Source organism: Lepidochelys kempii, chromosome 1 (genome assembly GCF_965140285.1).
Source record: "Lepidochelys kempii isolate rLepKem1 chromosome 1, rLepKem1.hap1, whole genome shotgun sequence".
NCBI lineage: Eukaryota > Metazoa > Chordata > Testudines > Cheloniidae > Lepidochelys > Lepidochelys kempii.
This window is the reverse complement of record NC_136380.1, coordinates 259,199,895-259,205,023: the sequence shown is the minus strand read 5'-3', so window position 1 is coordinate 259,205,023 and position 5,129 is coordinate 259,199,895.

The following is a 5,129-nucleotide window of genomic DNA, read 5'->3' as shown; positions in this document are numbered from 1 at the left end:
GCAGAACATTTGGGGGGGGTGTGTGTGTGTGTGGGTGTGTGTGTGTGTATACGTGTGTATACATAGGTGTTAGATATTAGTTATTGGTCATAAATCAAATTGTATTATAATAAACGTGACATCTTGTCTTGTCCCCTGAAACGATCCTGTGTAATTCTGTCTGCATAACACAGGGACTCTGAGTCTTAATGCAGGAATTCCTGAAAAGAAGGATTCCAGTCTGGGGACTCAGGGTTTCCAAAGGAATCCAAGTGGCAGAGTCCTCAGGGGTGAATTATGGCCATACGGAATGGACTGGCCAATCCAGAGACTACATCCTGATCCAGCAAAGCACCTAAGCATGCAAGAAATACCACTGAAGTCCTGTGCTTAAATGTTTTGCAGGATTTGGGTCTATGTGACAGAAGAAAGACAAATCATAAAACAAAATTATTGTTAAGAAAGTTAAATGATGGGGGGAGGAGGGGAATCAATGGGAACATTAGTAAAGGGTGAAAAACCACAGACAAATCAGTTGTGGGGAAACAGATTCTGCAAGCCTGTAGAAAAGGGACTGAATTAGAAGAAACAGAAGAGACCAGGAAGAGAAAAAGGAAATAATACAAAGCAGATCTAGTCTATTATTTTTACTGTAGAGAAAGTTTGCTTCATGCAACATTTTGAAGCTGTGGTTTAATGGCGAATTGGCTGCTTCTAGCAACAGCAAAAAATCTATCCATTTCCCTTGGCTATGAATGAGGGAAGGTGATCTTCCTCTCCCAGGCCGCTTTGGATGCTGCAGAGCCACCTTAATTTTCTTCCTGAAAGTTGGCCCCTGGGTCTAAGAGATTGCTATCGTAGCTGACATAACTTCCAGTCACCTCATTTACATACTTCAGCCTATCTTGAGACTGAAAGGTGAGACCTAAGGTGAAACAATGGGCTTGTGCCCTATTTTGTGATAAACACAGGAGGCCCAAAAGGTGTTTTCCACTCCCCACCCCAACCATGCTTGTTTGTTTTTATCCTTAAACTATCCTGACTGTCAAGACTGTTTCTTCCTGTCCTGCTAAAGGACTCGTTGGAGGTCTCAGATGTACCTTGTGATTCTTATCTTCCCTCTCAAAGCTTTATAGCGTTCTACTGATCTTTCTTTGTCATGCTTGGAAATAATCAGGGTGTTGTTTTTTAATTAAAATGTCCTACTTTGTCAATGTTTTTCAAGTCCCCTGTCTGTCTTGCATGGACATGGAAGGTTCCATTGCACTTTTCTTAAGAGCATGTTGTTGCCCCAATGTCTTTGGCCAACATTTCCCTGCACCACATGTGTACAGCATACTGCACCACCAACTACCATTCCCCACCTCAGGGAGGACTGCAATTCCAAGCAGGTTTTTTGTCTACATTGTGAAAAAAAAAAGTCTTAAGCAATCTGCAAAGAGAGTCTCAAAACTCATCTGCCAGGTAGAGTTTGTTCATTAACAAGAAGTTGAACCAAACGGCATTGGAAAACTTGGGGATGTCATAATGTAGTTGCTTAACCCTGGGTGTTGCCTTTTGGAAATGCACTGTTTAATACAGGTTTCACTGTATTTTGTAAAGATTCGTAGATATTAAGGTCAGAAGGGACCATTATGATCATCTAGTCTGACCTCCTGCACAATGCAGGCCACAGAATCTCACCCACTCACTCCTGCTATAAACCTCTCACCTATGTCTGAGCTATTGAAGTCCTCAAATCATGGTTTAAAGACTTCAAGGTGCAGAGAATCCTCCAGCAAGTGACCTGTGCCCCATGCTGCAGAGGAAGGCAAAAAAAACCCAGGGCCTCTTCCAATCTGCCCTGGAGGAAAATTCCTTCCTGACCCCAAATATGGCGATCAGCTGAACCCTGAGCATATGGGCAAGATTCACCAGACAGATACTCAGGAAAGAATTCTCTGTAGTAACTCAGATCCCACCGCATCTAACATCCCATCACAGGCCATTGGGCCTATTTACCATGATATTTAAAGATCAATTAATTACCAAAATCATGTTATCCCATCATACCATCTCCTCCATAAACGTATTGAGTTTAATCTTGAAGCCAGATAGGTCTTTTGCCCCCACTGTGTCCCTTGGAAGGTTATTCCAGAACTTCACTCCTCTGATGGTTAGAAACCTTCTACTAATTTCAAGTCTAAACTTCCCAATGGCCAGTTTATATCCATTTGTTCTTGTGGCCACATTGGTACTGAGCTTAAATAATTCCTCTCCCTCTCCAATATTTATCCCTCTGATATATTTATAGAGCGCAATCATATCTCCCCTCAACCTTCTTTTGATTAGGCTAAACAAGCCAAGCTCTTTGAGTCTCCCTTCATAAGACAGGTTTTCCATTCCTCGGATCGTCCTAGTAGTCCTTCTTTGTACCTGTTCCAGTTTGAATTCATCCTTCTTAAACATGGGAGACCAGAACTGCATGCAGTATTCCAAGTGAGGTCTTACCAGTGCCTTGTATAAGGGTACTAACACCTCCTTATCTCTACTGGAAATACCTCGCTTGATGCATCCCAAGACCGCATTAGCTTTTTTCACGGCCATATCACATGGGTGGCTCATAGTCATCCTGTGGTCAACCAATACTCCAAGGTCCTTCTCCTCCTCTGTTACTTCTAATTGATGCGTCCCCAACTTATAACTAAAATTCTTGTTATTAATCCCTAAATGCATGACCTTACACTTTTCACTATTAAATTTCATCCTATTACTATTACCCAGTTTACAAGGTCATCCAGATCCTGCTGTATGATATCCCGGTCCTTCTCTAAATTGGCAATACCTCCCAGCTTTGTATCATCAGTATACTTTATTAGCACACTCCCACTTTTTGTGCTGAGGTCAGTAATAAAAAGATTAAATAAGATTGGTCCCAAAACCTATCCCGGAGGAACTCCACTGGTAACCTTCCTCCAGCCTGACAGTTCACCTTTCAGTATGACCCGCTGTAGTCTCCCTTTTAACCAATTCCTTATCCACCTTTCAATTTTCATATTGATCCCCATCTTTTCCAATTTAACTAATAATTCCCCATGTGGCACCGTATCAAACGCCTTACTGAAATCTAGGTAAATTAGATCCACTGTGTTTCCTTTGTCTAAAAATTCTGTTACTTTCTCAAAGAAGGAGATCAAGTTGGTTTGGCATGATCTACCTTTTGTAAAACCATGTTGTATTTTGTCCCATTTACCATTGACCTCAATGTCCTTAACTACTTTCTCCTTCAAAATTTTTTCCAAGACCTTGATGTCTGTAGTATGCAAACTAACAGGTCTGTAGTTACCCGGATCACTTTTTTTCCCCTTTCTTAAAAATAGGAACTATGTTAGCAATTCTCCAGTCATATGCTACAACCCCTGAGTTTACAGATTCATTAAAAATTCTTGCTAATGGGCTTGCAATTTCATCTGCCAATTCCTTTAATATTCTTGGATGAAGATTATCTGGACCCAGCAATTTAGTCCCATTAAGCTGTTCGAGTTTCGCTTCTACCTCAGATATGGTAATATCTACCTCCATATCCTCATTCCCATTTGTCATGCTACAATTATCCCTAAGATCCTCATCAGCCTTATTAAAGACTGAGGCAAAGTATTTGTTTAGATATTGGGCCATGCCTAGATTATCCTTAACCTCCACTCCATCCTCAGAGTTGTGGTTCTTTTAGTGCTATAGGATGTAGTAGAATCTTGCTCTGGTAAAGTCTTTGTGATCCCCAAACCCTAGTAAAACTGAGGGTTGGCAAAGTCAAACATGTATTGTAATAAAGGTGTAACACACAAGTGCTGGGACCTTAAGCACTTGATCTTTATTTCCTGTCTCCATCACCTGATGTAGGTCAGAATTATAACAACAAAAGGTTAATACCCCTGTTACATGACAGGGGTTGGTATCCACTGACTACAGCTACTGTTGTAGGGAAGCAGGGCTGAAGTTGTGCTTTATTTGGTGGGAATTTATGTGAGAGGTGGAAGCTTCAGCTCTGTAATATGTGTACCAATTGGTGCAATGTGGCCAACCCCGCATGTTCAGAAATCATGAGTCAGGCCCCAAAAATCATTAGATAATTTACAAATCATGGGGTTTAAAAATAATAAATTGTGAGTCTTTTTATTTCATTTTTGCATTGCCATAACACTGCCAGTCTTTGCCACAGACTTCCCATGTGACCATGGGCATGTAACTTAGCCTCTATGTGCCTATTTCCCATCTGTACAAAGTGGATAATAGTACTTCCCTACCTCGCAGGGTTATTGTGACGAGACAGCAATTAAAATGACTGTGAGACCTCAGATACTATGGCAATGGGGCCATATAAGTACCTTAGATAGATTGACTGTGGCACTTAGACTTAGACCTGGACCCCAATGTGCTAAGCGCTGTACAAATGGAACAAAAACATTGTCCTTGCCCCCAAAGAACTTGCAATCGAAGTATTTGCTTGCTTGCTTTTGAGCGGTCACATTTTCAAGCTTATAAGCACTTACAAGGACCAGAGACATATTTAAAAAAAAAAAAAAAAAAAAGCTGACAGTCTCACATTATCACAGGACTCGAGGAGCTAAGGCTTTAAGAAAACACATGTAATAGCACAAGACTCCTAATGAAATCTCAAGAGCTGGTAACACAGCTGGGTATTGTTACTTTGGGGGAGGAATGTGTTGCTGCTTTGGCTTTGTAGTTATTTGTAATAGAGGGAGAGCTGGGGTTATGTTCCCCTGTGTTCCAATCCGGATTGAACAGGAAAGCCAAGAAGCCACTATTAGGCTGGGGATGGGGGGAGAGATGGTCCATTGTTACTGCAAAGCAGATACTTTGGTAAACAGTAACGGGAATGTGGATTAAAGCTAGGGCGCCATTGTCTTCCCGGGTCTCTGGGGCTGATTAGCGATCGCCCAGCGTGCTCGCTCCTTCGGGCAGGGGCTCTCCTGTTTGTACAGCGCCGGGCACCCTGCAGTCTCCGGCTCTGGCCGGCGCGGGACCCCAGCCGGCGAGCTCACGGGTTAATGGCCGCCGCCTGGGCCAATGACGGAGCCAAGCGGCGGGAAGGCGGGGCCCAGCCGGGGCCTTTGTGTTCGAACCGCCCAATGGGGGCGGCCGGCGGCGGG